The sequence below is a fragment of the Carcharhinus amblyrhynchos genome, chromosome 12, assembly GCF_965287045.1.
Source record: "Carcharhinus amblyrhynchos chromosome 12, sCarAmb.v2.hapA, whole genome shotgun sequence".
Classification (NCBI taxonomy): domain Eukaryota; kingdom Metazoa; phylum Chordata; class Chondrichthyes; order Carcharhiniformes; family Carcharhinidae; genus Carcharhinus; species Carcharhinus amblyrhynchos.
This window is the reverse complement of record NC_137335.1, coordinates 36,348,937-36,365,488: the sequence shown is the minus strand read 5'-3', so window position 1 is coordinate 36,365,488 and position 16,552 is coordinate 36,348,937.

The window sequence follows — 16,552 nt, the reverse complement described above, 5'->3', positions numbered from 1 at the left end:
TAGTACTTAGGTGGACAAGTAAGTGGCCCATTCACCCATAATTATTCAGCCAATGGGAGGAGATTGAGGATTGGTGGGTAAGCCTGTTTGAACCTCAGCTAGAATTCAGTGTGGCGACCAAACCCCCCAAAGTCTGTCCCCTCCTGGTATCCACACCCTGCCACAAACTGGCCACAACTTTACCTGTTGTCCAATTCCTGGCTCCTCCTCTTCTGGGACTGGATGCAGGCCCACCAGTGGCCATGCAATATGATTGGCTAACAGCTCTCTGAGGTGGGGCTTCCTCCAGCAAGGGGGTGGGAGGCCTGTGTCAAGCCAATTAACATTTTGGACAATTTGTTGGCTTCATGCAGCCCATCAAAGCTGGGGCAAGTTTTACATTGGTTTCGGTGTGTGAGAACAACATGTTGAGCACTATTTCTAGCTATTTAAAGGGATGATCAGCTGCTCTTTAATAAATGGCTGAGGTTTATTGGGCTGCTTTCTGAAATTTTTTGCTGCTGGAACAGTAATATTTTATGAAAGCAATTTAGTGTGTCAACAAATGGTTTTTGGCAAGATTTGGTGTTTGCTCTGCTATATTGAACAAAAACCAGGCTCAACTCCTACGATATGTAGCCAGACAGATCAGTAGAGACAGATGGAGCTAGCTCCGAGGAGACAGTGCTCCATACAGATTCAGAACTTCTTGCTTGCAGTTCTTTGAGAGGCAGTGCATGAGGAGGCTATATTTTACCAAGGAGCACGTCACACCACTTTGTTCCCTTGTGCAGTGCAGCATAAACTGTCATTACCTTTCAGCTGGCCTGGAGTTTAAGGTTGTCATTGATACTGTGATGCTGAACTATAATACTCAGATTATTGCAGCATTCGACGTCTAAAACATTGCCAATCGGTTACACAGGCTTGCATTTACCAGCTGATGGCTGCTTTTTATTAAAGCAAGTGTCTAGGCAATTAATTTTTTTTTCTGATCAGTGGCAATGAAGTCATGCTGATAAAAATGAAGCAGCTTGATTTCTTCCCAATTGGAATTTTAATTCTGCTTTTGGTGGAGATGAATGTTGATGTTGTTAAGTACATGCTTGAAACAGTTATCACTTTAGTCCCACCACTTGGTGAGCCTATTGGAAAGCTAGCAAAGCCCCTAAGAATATTTTTTTTAAAGCAAATTAACTTCTTTGGTTAAGGAAGCCATCTTAAGTTATTTTGGGGTGACTGCTTAAGAGCAAAAAGATTGCACTACTGACAATATTATAATACTCAAATCAATGAGATTCCATTAAGCACTGAATCTTGCATGTTCTATTGTAGCCAGTAGAGAGAAATGAAGAAGCAACTTTATTGGTATAAGACTGGTGTCACATGTATGCCGGATTGGCAGGTTGTCTTCTGTGAATGGAAGATTAGTGAACCAGTTTTATGATAACTTTGTGGTCACTTTTACTGATACCAAATTCTTAAACTGACATAGGATTTGAATTCATTTTTTTCTGGATTATTAGGTCAAGTTTATGTTTTAAATCTTAAGGCACTTGGCAGCAACAAGGGGTAGGCAACATATTCTTATCCAAAGGACTGAAAGTACTGATCCAACTCATTTTCTCCCCTTTTCTCCCTTCCTACCTTGAAGGCATCGGAACACATGGATGCATTAGCCCTCTGGGAATCTCACTTGTGCAGGCAGCCTCTACATTTATGGAAAGCACTTTAACCCAGCCTAATCCTGTTCTCATCCAAACATCACACACACACTTTTCAATAGAGGTTCTTCATCCACTAAATCAGTGTTGTTTTGATTTGATTTATTATTATCACATGTATTAACATCCAGTGAAATGTATTGTTTTTTGCATGCTATACAGGCAAAACATACCGTTCATAGAAGAGGAAACAGAATATAGTGTTACAGTCATAGCTAGGGTGTAGAGAAAGATTGACTTAATGCAAGGTAAGTCCATTCAAATGTCTGACTGTTCTCGAGTCCGTTGGTACGTGATCTCAGACTTTTGTATCTCTTTCCCCGCTGAAAGACAGCGGAAGAGAGAATGTCCGGGGTGCATGGGGTCCTTAATTATGCTGGCTGCTTTGCTGAGGCAGAGGGAAGTGTAGACAGAGTCAATGGATGGGAGGCTGGTTTGCGTGATGGATTGGGCTACATTCATAATCTTTTGTAGTTCCTTCTGGTCTTGAGCAGAGCAGGAGCCATACCAAGCTGTGATATAACCAGAAAGAATGCTTCCTATGGTGCATTTGTAAAAGTCAGTGACATGGAGGGACCAGGACAGGTTGTTGGTGATGTGGAACCTAAAAACTTGATCGCCTGGACTTAACGTCAGTTCTTTTCTCTCCTTGCAGATGGTGCTGAGATTTTACACCCGCTGGACTGTTACTTGTTAATCATCCCTAATTGCAAATGTTCTTAGCAAAGCGATCACCCTTTTTGTTTTTCCTCACATAGTGGACACCACCTGACCCTTTACCTCTTCCATGCTTACCATCCAAGGTCCAAAACACTCATTCCAAGTTAAGCAGTGTTTCACTTGTACCTCTTTCAGTTGGTGTACTGCTCCCAAAGTGGTCTCCGCTATAGTAGAGAGATCAAGCATAGACTAGGTAATCATTTTGCTGAACACCTTTGGTCTGTGTGCCATCAGAACCCTGACCTTTAGTTCTTTGCCATTTTAATGCATGATCCTGCTCCCATACCCACGTGTCTGTCCTTGGCCTGCTGCAATCTTCAGTGAAGCTCAACGCAAACTGTAGGAACAGCATCTCATCTCCCAGCCATGTTACAGCCTTCTGGACTCAACATCAAATTCAACAACTTCAGATGATTAACCTTTGTTTTCATTTTAATTTTTAAACTGTCCTCTACCTTTTATTTCCATTGCTCCCTCCCCCCCCCCCCCCCCCCCCGCTTCCCTTTTCCCACTTTTTCTCAATTTTACCTCTCTCCTACCCATCTCCCCCCTCACCCACATCTTCATCTGTCACAGTTTACTCTCTGATTTCAGTTTCTCTGCTGTTTGGCCATTCACACCTCCTATTCTTTCTATGGACTGCCATTAGCACCTCTTAGCTTTTCCCCTTGTTTTTGTGGCTATGACTGTCTTTCATTCCCCCACCCTATAATACAAATAGCTCCCACTTTCTGTACCTTTTTAGCTTTGATAAAGGATCATCTGGACTCGAAACATCAGCTCTTTTCTCTCCTTACAGATGCTGCCGATTTTACAGCATTTTCTCTTTTGATTTCCAATTCCAGCATCCGCAGTAATTTATTTTTTATTGGGTTTGGGTGGGATGCCATTGGTAGGAGCTTCTACACTATGATTCAATGACGGATCAATTGACTCTGTGGGGACATTGAGGTGAATTCATTAGTCTATTATAAATTTGGAAGAATCTTTTACTGTACCTGTATTTTAACATACTATGAAGAGAATATTGGTATACAAGCTATATATAAAGATAGGAATGAAGAGAGATAACAGAAGATACATTACTTGGTTTGGAGTGAAAAAGACTCACTTGCAATTGCATTTTCATTTTGTTTAAGGAAGGAGATGTTATAACTCTATTGTGGATTATATTAGGGGTTTTGGTTCAAGGTGAATTGACAGTTATCATAGAACCATAGCACGCTACAGCACAGAAACAGGCCTTTTGGCCCTTCTTGGCTGTGCCAAACCATTTTCCTGCCTAGTCCCACTGACCTGCACCTGGACCATATCCCTCCACACCTCTCATCCATGTATCTGACCAAGTTTTTCTTAAATGCTAAGACAGAGCCTCCATTTACCACGTCATCTGGCAGCTCATTCCACACTCCCATCACTGTGTGTGAAGAAGCCCCCCCCCAATATTCCCTTTAGACTTTTCCCCCTTCATCTTAACCCATGTCCTCTAGCTTTTTTCTCCCCTATCCTCAGTGGAAAAAGCCTGTTTGCATTCACACTATCTATACCCATCATAATTTTATACACCTCTATCAAATCTCCCCTCATTCTTCTACACTCCAGGGAATAAAGTCCTAACCTATTCAACCTTTCTCTGTAACTCAGTTTCTCAAGTCCCAGCAACATCCTTGTAAACCTTCTCTGCACTCTTTCAACCTTATTAATATCCTTCTTGTAATTAAGTGACCCAAAACTACACACAATACTCTAAATTCAGCCTCACCAATGTCTTATACAACCTCCCCATAACATTCCAACTCTTATACTCAATACTTTGATTTATAAAGGCCAATGTTCCAAAAGCACTCTTTATGACCCTATCTACCTGTGAGGCCACTTTTAGGGAATTATGTATCTGTATTCCCAGATGCCTCTGTTCTACTACACTCGTCAGTGTCCTACCATTTACCTTGTATGTTCTACCTTGGTTTGTCCTTCCAAAGTTGTTTACTTTTGGAGTGCTTTAGTATGCCTGTTCATACTTAGCAACCATACTTGAACTTTTGACCCACATCAGAGGCTTTAGAAGCTGGAAAGATCTGAGCTTGTGATGAAAAATATTGCTGAGGGTAAGGCTATGCTCCAAAAAGAAAAACCAGTGAGTTTAGGAAAAAGTGCAAGAGAAGTTGACCTAGAGGCTACAGACTACTTGTGTTTAAAAGCAGAAAACTCAGTTCTGTGTACTTAGAGAGGAAAAGGGGAGAGTTCTAGAGAATTGGCTAGGTCCATGTAGTTCTGTAAAGAGAAATCCAGCTACATAATAGATGCTAAGGGCCCTATAAGGATCCTATGATACATATATCTGGTAAGTTTTGGTTTGTGACCATCGATCAGTTCTGTACTTGGACTAGGAGTCCAAGAGGCGTAGACAAAAGTCGTAGGTAGGAGGAAGATTGGAATGAGGCACTCACTGAATGTTAAATTGGGCAGTGCTGGTTTGTAGGGCCAAAGGGCCTGTTTCCTGTGCTGGGTTGTTCTTTGTTCTAGGGTAGAAATATACTATAGACCTGGGATATGACCTGTGCAGCTAGACACAGAAAACAGAGCTGCCATGATTACAAGTATGTCTAAAAGCCCATCAAGATGGAAGTCACAGTATAAATTGAGAGTTGGGCTATATCTGTTGAATAGTAGTGTAAAGAAGAAATTCACATGGTTTGGAATCATTATCTTATTTTCTCAGTCATTATTCCTCCTATTTTGTGTAAGTTACTAGTAAATGTTCTTTTGGTGTTTCAACTTATCTTAATTAAGGTAGATCCTAATAAGTATCAGGCTTGACCAGTAATCACACAGCTGGGATCATACCAATTTCCACAACCACACATTCAACTCTCAATGATCCTATTTCTATACTCGCTAGCATATCTTATTGGGTAAAACCTGGAGATTATCATCTTTGAGGCCCTGCTTGCCAATTCCTTTCCTTACTACCTCTATTCTGGCGAAAGGACCTCGCCCCTTTTTCACCCCATGCCATTGGTATCAATAGGGATCAAGACTTTTGGCTGCTCAGCCTCCCTCCTCAGAATGCTCCGCAGCCAGTTAGTGACATCCTTTGATTTTGATTTGATTTATTACTGTCACATGTATTAGCATACATTGAAAAGTATTGTTTCTTGCGCACTATACAGACAAAGTATACTGTTCATAAAGGAAAGAAAGAAGAGAATGCAGAATGTAGTGTTACAGTCATAGTTAAGAGTGTAGAGAAAGATCAACCTAGTGTGAGGTAGGTCCATTCAAAAGTCTGATGGCAGCAGGGAAGCGGCTGTTCTCAAGTCAGTTGGTACATGTCCTCAGACTTTTGTAATCCTTTTTCCTGATGGAAGAAGGTAGAAGAAAGTATGTCTGAAATGCATTGGGTCCTTAATTATGCTGGTTGCTTTTCTGAGGCAGCAGGAAGTGTAGATAGAGTCAATGAATGGGAGGCTGGTTTGCATGATGGATTGGACTACATTCATGACCTTTTTGTAGTCTTGGGCAGAGCAGGAGCCATACCAAGCTGTGATCCAACCAGAAAGAATGGAGAGAGTTGTAGGTGACATGCCAAATTTCCTTAGTCTTCTGAGAAAGTCGAGACATTGGTGGACTTTCTTAACTATAGTGCTGGCATGGGGGGAACCAGGACAGGTGGTGATTTGAACAAAACATGAAGCTCTTGACCATTTCTACTTTGTCCACATTGATGCAAATAGGGCATGTTCTCCACTATGCTTTCTGAAGTTGATGATAATCTCCTTGATTTTGCTGACATTCAGAGAGTTTATTGTAATCGCAGCAGCTCACCTGGCTCTCTCATTCCTGTACTGTGTTTCACCATTGTTTGAGATCTGACCCACTACAGTGGTGTCATCAGCAAACCTGAATATCCTTGGCACCAGGAAGGCAACACTCTGTCTGCAACCACAAAAACACCTGTCTGTTCCCCTAACAATTGAATCCACCATCACTATTGTTTTCTCAATCTTCCTCATGCCCCCTGAACAGGTGAACCACCAATGTTGCTGAGGACTTAGCCCCATCCGCATTCCCCAGAAACCATCATTCTGACCAGTATTCAGAATTGAATACTGTTTGAAGAGCGAGTTCACTCAGGAGTCATCTGCAACAACTTACCTGATCCCCTTTGACTGCCTGCTGGTCACTCATTCCCTCTCTGCCTGCATATCCTTAAGCTCTGGAATGACTGCATCTGTCAATGTCCTAGCCTGAAAAATCTCCGCCTTGCCAGTGATGCCAGCTGTTTGGGGTAGCACAGTGGTTAGCATTGCTGCCTCACAGCGCCAGGGACCTGGGTTCGATTCCTGGCTTGGGTCACTGTCTGTGCGGAATCTGCACATTCTCCGTGTCTGTGTGGGTTTCCTCCGGGTGCTCCGGTTTCTTCCCACAGTCCAAAGATGTGCTGGTTGGGTTGATTGGTCATGCGAAATTGACCTTAGTGTCAGCTGCTTAGTAGGGTAAATAAGTACGGTTATGGGGATTGTGGTCAGTGCAGACCCGATAGTCTGAATGGTTTCCTTCTGCATTGTAGGGATTCTAAGATTCATAAGAACATAAGAAATAGGAGCAGGAGTAGGCCAACTAGCCCTTCGAGCCTGCCCCGCCATTCAATAAAATCATGGCTAATCTGAAGTGGATCAGTGTTCCTCCTCAACTCCGATCTCAACCCCCCCTCCCTTTATCTCAAGGCTGTGCCCTTTAGTCCTGCTATCCTTTCTAAGCGGGAAGAATCTCTGCCTCTACCCTATCTATCCCTTTCATTATCTTATACGTCTCTATAAGATCCCCCCTCATCCTTCTAAACTCCAACGAGTACAGACCCAGTCTATTTAGTCTCTCCTTATAGGCTAACCCCCTCATCTCTGGTATCAGCCTAGTGAACCTCCTCTGCACTCCCTCCAAGGCCAATACATCCTTTCGCAAGTGCGGCGACCAAAACTGCACACAGTATTCCAGCTGCGGCCTCACCAGTGCCCTGTACAGTTGCAGCAAGACCTTCCTACTTTTATATTCTATCCCGCTCGCTATAAAGGCCAACATTCCATTCACCTTCTTGATCACCTGCTGCACCTGCAGACTGGGTTTTTGCGACTCGTGCACAAGGACCCCCAGGTCCCTCTGCACCGTAGCATGCTGCAGCTTTTCGCCTTTTAAATAACAATCTCTCCTACTATTATTCCTGCCAAAGTGGATAACCTCACACTTGCTAACATTATACTCCATCTGCCAGGTCCTTGCCCACTCGCTCAGCCTATCCAGATCTCTCTGCAGCCTTTCCACACCCTCCATGCAATTTGCTTTTCCACTCATCTTCATGTCATCTTCAGTTGCTCAACCTTCAAAACCCAGGGTTCGAAGTGTTGAGCTGATCACACTTCCTGCACATGTGGCTAGCCAGGACAGGAGAATCCCTGGAGTTTCCATATGAACAGGATTCGCACTCCACGGTCTGAGCTGCATTGCTAAGCCTCTATTTATTAAACAATAAATCTTACAACTTAAATAAAAGGCTGCCCAGTTACTCACAAATCAACTGCTTCTCTTGTGCTGATGGTCACTTTGCTTTATTGGGAAAATAACTGAAATAATTTATTTTTATTATTTAAATACCATCGATTTAAATTTCTTGAAAAATTAAGAACCTTCGACTCTCAACTCCTGAGCTTTTTAAATCTCTGCTCTGGTTCTCAGCTCCCGCTGATTATGAATCTCTGCTACCAGACAGTCGAGGGTGACAGATGCATCAGCTAGAGAGAGAAGACAATATGATTTCAGAAAGTAGAGAGATAATAATTATATTTTAGTTGTACGCATCTTTTTACAAGAAACTGAAGCCCACACTGATTAACTTAAATAAAAACTGACAATCCCATATCACATTTCCTAATTTACTGACTTTTTTTGTAATTATCCGTGTAAGAGCGCCCAAATTAGCCTCTGGTAATGATATTAAATTAAAACATATTCTCAGATGTTAAAGATTATGAAAAATAGAAAATATACAGTTTGGGAGACCATTCACCCTTGTAATAGAAATTAGGTAAAATTATTTGTTTAAATGTCTTGCAACATTGAAGTTGGTGAGAAATTAAATTCTTTAAATATGTTCTCATTGTATAAGAGACAAAAAGGATACTGGCTAACACCAAGTCCATTGAACAATAAATCCATCCTTCTTGTCACAGAACTTGTTTCTTGATGTTCTGTAAATGATTGACAAAGTATATACGTCAATGCCTACCTAGTAAGCGAACAGAAAACTAAACAACACTTTCAAAAAAGTTGATAGCTTGACAACAATCCAAAATATAATTCTAAGACACACATTAAAAGAAAAAAATACACTTCCATTTGCATCAAAGATGTTTCATATTTGGGTTTTATATACAAGATATTTACATTAACAGCTTTACTCTATCAAAATTTTTCTCTATCTACCCAGTCCAGGCTCCTCAGGATTTTAAACACCTCTGTCTCCTCAACCTTCTCTCCTCTGAGGAAAGCAACCCCAGCTTCTCTAAACTGTCCTTGTAACTGAAGATCCTTGCCCCCAGAACTATTTTTGTAAATCTTTCCTGACCCCTCTCCAGTATTTCACAACTTTCTACAGACTTGATGTCCATAATTAAACACAGTAACTCTGAGGCATAAGCAGTGTTTTATTAATGTTCACCATAACTGCCTTGCTTTTGAACTCTACACCTTAAAGACCAGAGGTCCTCTATTATTAAATGCGTTTTCAACCTGCACTGCCACCTTCAATGAGTGTGTATGTTTTCACAGGTCTCTGTGTTTTTGCACCCACCTTTAGAATTATATCCTTAATTTAAATTTCCTATCTTCATTGCTCCTACCAAGATAAATCAATTCATGCTTCCCTGCAGTAAATTTCATCTGCCATGTGTCTGCTCATTCCACTAGCCTATCCTTCTCACTGTTGAAAATGCTTACACGTCAATTTTGTATATTTTGAAACTGGGCCCTGCACACCCATTTTTAGATCACTAATATGGATAAAGGAAAGTGGTAATCCCATTACTGGCATTTGGGAAATATACTTTATACTGTTCTCCAGTCTGAGAAACAACTGTTCACCCCCACTCCATTTCTTATCACTCAGCCATCTTCATAGCCATGATGCAACTGTTCCTTGAATTCCATGGGCTTTAAGTTTGTTAAGGAGGATTGGAAGATGATGATCAGTGCCTCCACAATCTCCAACCATGTTACCAGAGGTGACTCTTTTGCAGTTGAGGGAACCTGGGAATCTGGTGAAAGCTATTCCTCACGTTCAGTTGATGCCTACTTTCCAGATAATATGATAGAGTTCTCCATTAAAAAGCCATTGTGTAACTTTCCAGATACATTTGTGCACAGTAAATTAGCCCAGTATGGTAAAGCTTTCCAACAGTACTGTGGAGCACGCAGCATGATGTCTTCCTTCAATGGTAACCAACTGTTCAATGGGCAAGTCCACTTCTGATCCAGGTGCGTGCAAGTCACTATCATGCACAGTTCAACTCTGTGATAGCCTGTCTTATGAAGGCAAAAATAAAAGCACCTCCAGAAATCCAATGCACATCTTTAAGGAGCTGATTTTAGCTAACTGGATCACGTGATTGCAGTATACCCAGTTTATAAATGCGCAAAGGTCACATTCTGCAGGCAGAACCTCACTTCACAATTAAAAACTTAGTTGTTCCAGTATTAAAAATGTGTTACTATTCCAACGAGGATGTGCAGGACTATGGCTTCATTACTAAAAACCCCTGGGAAAACCAGTTGTCCTATATATCAGTTGAGAATGCTGTATACCTGGTTCCTCAGCTGCAGCTCACAAAATTTAGCTGGGGAAGTTAACCAATATCAAAAGTTCAAATGTGAATTTAGAATGAGACAGCATTTTTATAGATATGATATCCCAAATGGAGCACATGTAGATTCAGAAAATTCAGGAAAGCCTATTGATTCTAGCATATTATCACACCTATACTGTAATAAAAACTGCAGATAAAATTGTTAAACTTCTACCAATACTTGAAATTCATGACATACATGGAAATGCTACACAAACTAGTGCAACTGTTGATGGGCCATAGAATGCAGACGGCTTAGACTACCTACTCAGACCAAAAATGAAAGAATTTCCACATCAGTTCATGTAATAGAAGCAACCAGGAGGTGGGTGGCCAATTAATTGTCAGAAGGTGACTTGTCAGGGAACAGAGTTTCTGCTGACATATTAGTTAAACAGCTGTCAGCACACTCCGAATGCTGCTGCTGCCTTGAGGATCCCTGTTCCCATCAAAACGAACTCCATTAAAAGTCTAAGGAAGGAAATGCACCTTAAGGCATGACCAAAGGGAGATCCCGAGTGGCCCCCAGGGTTCAGTGAAATTTCCCTACAGGCTCCTTTCCAGGTTGCTCAGGAAATGTGGGTGATTCTCTGCTCAGGTTCTTCAGGAGACGGCCACTTAGAGGAAATCAGTAGCCACAGAGTCAGCTGTAGGACTTAGCTGCAGAGTGGCAACTGGATAAATAACCTTGTTCATTGAGCTAAAAGAAATCTTCACGTTTCCCCCAGAAGCTTACTGTAGCAAAGTCTGAGAATGAGTTTGGAGGAGAGGGAATGCCTACCCAATCTGTGGAAGAAATGTAAGGCAGTAAAATGTTCTGCGAGGCTACACTCTGGCAACAAGTGCTCGGTCATCAGGGCCCACTGTGACAAATTCACTCCACGGTTGCTGCGCACAGTAAAATGTGATTTTACAAAATCCTGCTGATGTTATGTGCGAGTGTGTTCCAACCTGAAACACTGGTTTTCTGTGTTTCTTTTCAGATATTAGCAAGAAACATTTGCGGAATGCCCACTCCTGACACTGATATCAATACCTGTGCTGTTCTACTCTTCCTTCCAAGTCTCACTTGCTGCTGAGTGAAGTCATCATTCAGCTCTTAATTGCTAGCTGCTTCTTTCAACTTGTTAGAGTTCTGAAGGCCCGCAGTGCCTGTGCACTTCCAGGGAAATTCAAAAAACCCTTTAAAATAGCTTTCAATCAGCAACTTAATTTCTTTAATTATACTTTGGTAGTATCAAGATGTGCTGTCCTCCCTCCCTGAAAAATCCAGACCTGCTGTGAATACATTTTCACACAGAGGGTAGTGGGGGTATGGAATGCTCTGCCAAGTAAGGTGGTGGAGGCAAGCACGCTAGAGTCCTTTAAGAGTAACTTAGACAGGCACATGAGTGGGTTGGAGATGGGTGGATATAGGAGATTGTTTTAAATAAGGTTCATTAGCATTGGGGCGTCCCTGGTAAGGTAAATGGATATGGTATGATAATAATGTTTTTTCTCTTTTCATTCACAGGTTTTAAGTCGGTCCGCCTTGTTGTCCAACAAGGGGCATATACGCGATGGGTCGTACTTGGGCTGCTCTTGATTGTTCGAGATTGGCCTAGTGCTTCATGTCGTTAGTGTGTGCTTAAACTGGACCAGATGCTGGGCAAGACAACAGGTCAGTGACTATCACTGTTTGCTGTGCAGACACATGGATTTGGGCCAGTGTCTGTGGGAGTTTGCGCATTCTCCCCGTGCTTGTGTGGGTTTTCTCCGGGTGCTCCGGTTTCCTCCCACACCCCAAAGATGTGCTATTAGGCTGATTGGCAGTAATAAATTGTCCCTAAATTAGTTTCCCTCAATGTGGATGGCCATAAAACAATAGATAAGGGTCATGGGTAGAGGGGGGGACTGGTAGTGTTAAAATGGTGGCACGGGCTCATTGGGCCGAAGGGCCTGTTTCCCAGGCTGTTTTTGTTCTTTAGTAGACACCTGTTCCAATGTCACCCAGTGCATATTCCAACCCACCCCGTCTTCTCACATCTGAGCCAGTCCCCAGAGGAGCTGCAGAATTTGAAAAGTCTAGAAATTGATATATATTGTGACTGGCAAAACAACTGGGGGATGGAGAATAATATGGAAAACCATGTGGTTATCCATTTTGGTAGGAAGAATAGAATGGCAAAATGTTATTTGAATGCAGAGAGACACCACAAACACTACAGATACAGAAAGATCTTTGTACATGAAACACAAAATGTTAGCATGCAGGATCAGCAAGTAATTAGGGAGACAAATAGAATGTTGGCCTTTATTGCAAGGAATTGTAGTATAAAATAAGGGGATCTTGCTACAATACAGGATGTTGGTGAGACCATACTTGGAGTACGATGTAATATTTTGATTTACTTATTTAAGGTAGGATATAGTTGTATTGGAGGCTGTTCAGAGAAAGTACTGCGAGTTGATTCCTGGAATGAAAGTGTTGTCTTTTGAAGAAAGGTTGAGCCTATATTCATTGGAGTTTAGAAAAATAAGATATGATCTTGCTAAAATATAAAATTCTGAAGGGGCTTGATAGGGGAGATGTTGAGAGATTCCTCCTGTGGAGCAGTCTGGAACGCAGGAGAATAGTTTTGGAATAAAGGATTGCCCATTTAAGACTGAGATAAGGAGGAATTTATTTTTAGAGCGTTGTGACTGTTTGGAATCCTCTATCCTATTGTGGAGACATAGGCTGGGAATTTCCCAAAAGATTCCAAGTGAAAACTTGAGTAAATCATACTGATTTTTTCAGTAGGAGTTCAGAGAAGAATCTCTTACATTCTGTGCACTGCAGAGTGCACAGAAGCTGGGGAGGGGCACAATTCCCACTGAAGAGGCTGGAATCAGCGTGCTAAGTGGGCCCCAGTGCATATGCACATACATCTCTGGGAGATTGCTAAATAAATCCTCCCAGCATTGAAATCGCTGGCCTCCCCATCCCCCAGTTACCCGGACATCGCTGGTTTGTACACAAATAATGCTGTGTTGCCATGTACAACTTCTGCTGCGAACATTCCCCCTTATTGAGTGACAGCCTTGACCATTGCACTCGCCTGGCCACAGTACCTTGCTAACTGAACCCAATCAGCACCTTTGGAGACGACTCACCCTCTACTCAAAGCAGCTGGCCTCAACATTTCTCACGGAATTTTAACTACCTTGCCCGTGACTGGCCCATCTCCCTTAACAAGCTTGTATACAAGCTTCAATGATGGACACACAGGCAGTCACGCCGGGAAGGTGGCCCGAAAGAAATCTGCCCTGAGATTCACAGAAACTGAGCAGACCTGCCTGCCTGACACAGTGGAGGAGAGGCACCAGCTGCTGTTCCCCACCCAAGGGGTCATGTAGCAAAGGCACTGTGGGAGGCGGTGGCATCCATAGTTAATGCCAGGACCTTGACACCTCGGTCCGCAGAGCAGTGCCACAAGAAACTGAACTACCCTCTTGGGACAGCAAGGTTGAGTTGGCATTTCATTCTGAAACCTGCACATATGTGTGCTGTATTAACAATGGCATTCATCAATCACCCCCTCCACCCCCGCGAACTGCATTCAACCCCTATGCTACCATCCCCCGCCTGCCCCCCAATCCCTCCAGCCCCCACAAGCAGCACCTCCCAGTGGTAACCCATTTCCTGGAAACGGACAACACAAGCTCCCCAACTCAGACACCTCTGTGGCACCCAAGCCCTTCCATACATCTGTGCTTTCGATCCCCCTTATGTCCCCATAAAAGAGAAAAATAAACACAACTGTTGTGAGAGGGCAAAGACTGATGGCGGTGCTCCTGAGTTGCAGCTTGCTGATGATCTATGAGCAGCATGCCCTGGATCTGGCAGAGGGAGATTTCACACCTATAATGGTGACCGACAGTCTGTGCAGCATAAGGCATGCCAGTGAGCAACAGCTCAAACTTCTTCCTAAATCTTCTTTGAAGCAAATGCTATGCTGCGTGGGCGGCTTTCCCTCCCTTCCCTAACGTGTGTTTTCTTTTAACAGTCTTGGATCCGGATGCTCCAGGCCCTTTGGGTGCCGGCACCCCCTGCACTGCTCCCCAACCAACACCTCGGAGGGAGACCCTGAAGAATTGGCACAGGCATCAACCACACGACCCTCCAACATAGAGACTATCACAACAGTGGGTCATGTTAGTGCTGAGTCACTTTCTGGTGAGCACATCACAGTTGCCGATACACTTTGGGTGGAGGCAGGCACATCCGTGGGCTCAGGCACACGGAAATCTGGCAGAGGTGAGAATTCAGCTGGCCCCAAAGCCAGATGCTGGGCCTCAGGGTTCATTCATCCCGAAGCTGGTGGATATACATCAGCAAGCCCAGGGATTTGTGGAAGGGCTGTCAGCCGCCATGCTGTGACTGCAAGGCTGTTTAGAGGAGTCAAACGGAGTGCTGTTGCAGGAAGTGGTGCCAGCACAACGTGGGAGCCAGCCACTGTAAAGATGGCATCCACAGTGTAAAGTCTGGCTCAGGGATCTGGCCTCATGGGTAACAGGCTCCAGACCATCCTAGAGAGACAGCAGGCCACAGCCAAGGGTGTCGCTGGCATCCTGGAGGCACACTGGTCCGTCGCCACACACGTTGAGGGCATGTGGGAGAAACTGCTGGCCACAGCTGTGACTGTCGCTGGGATTCTGGAGACACAGCAGGCCGTGGCTGAGAGCCTTGACAACTTAGCCCAGGCTCAGAGGGCTACTGCTGAAGAGCTCCAGAGCCTGGCTTGCTCACAGAATGCTGTAGCAGAGGTGCTCCAGAGCTTGGCTGAGTCTCAGAGAGCCAGGGCTGAGGCATCGCAGACCATGGAGCAGATGCATCAGGGCCTCCAAGATTGGATGACGCCGGAGTTTCCGGAGCTCAGTCCAGCTACTCTGGTGTCCCATGGAGTGTTCCCTCTGGGCACCCAGAGGGAGGAGGAAAGGCTAGCGCCCATGCTGGGCCTTCCATCCAGGAGACTCCGGATGTTCCGAAACCTTCTGATTCTCCCCTTCCTCGCACCAGGGCATCTCACGGCCAGCTTAATGAACAGAGTGGCACAGAAACATCAACACCATTTGCAAGTTGGCCAGGGCCCTCCAGGTCTCAGCTCCGCAAAGGATGCCACCAGTGACATCACAGGCAACAAAGTGCAGATCACAGTTGGACCTCTCCATCTTGATGTGCATCCTGGAGAAGCATACGGTAGTGGAAGGTATGCAGCAGTAGCCCATACAGGAAACTCCTCTGTGCAGTGGCAAAGGGCACTGAGGGCATTTCCACGAGATGAATAGAACTGTGGGGCACCTGACTCAGGAAGGGGCATCTGGGCTTAGGGCCAATGTGAAATTCCATTCCAGCAGGAATCCCACCGCACACTTGTGCCTCCGAGACTACATGTGACATCGGGTCTGCGCATGACTATTCTAAGGTCTTGGATGGCATTGGCTACAAGCCAGACATCTACCCCATGCACTCGACAAGCTCGTGGGATGTCATCCAGCTCACTTCCCTGACCCTCGTCATCACAGCAACCACAGCCTACCCCTCTGCCAGCCACTTGAAATGGTTTTAGTAGAGGAGCAGAACAACAACCGCTTCCCTAGATGGGGAAGAGCTGCAGTGCGAGGCAATTGTGTCACAGACTTTGACTAGGTTCTGGTAAAAGATGGACAATGCCTGCAGGGAGTTTCAAAGACCCCAAAGTCTATGTACAGGAGCTGCATGGCATAATTTAGATTGTGCACCTGGCCAAAGAAATACGTCGCCAGAGCATGCCATCAAGGGCTCAACGTAAAGCTATAAGGTCTGAAGGCGGAGGTCACCAGTAGTCAGGGTTAACTTTTGAGAAATGTTAAGAGCACAACAAATTATTTCCACTTCACAGTTATGACTAATCTGTCTCTGATTCTCCCCATAGAGTTGAGTGTTCTATAATCCCACACATTGAGGGGCAGACTGCTGTGTTGTGCAATACCAGCTCCTTAGCCAAAAGTTATTGACCGCTGCACTACTTTGCCAACCATACACCCTTGTCAAACATGATTTCCCCCCACCCTGCCGTTCTAGCTCCTGACCCATTGTCCTACATGTTTGGTTTCCCAACCCTTACTGCTAGGTGGGCCCAGATGGCAGTCTGCATTCGGAGAACTGGTATAAGGGCAGGATCCCAGTGTGACATCATCATCCACCAGCCTTCGTCAAAGACTCGCTAC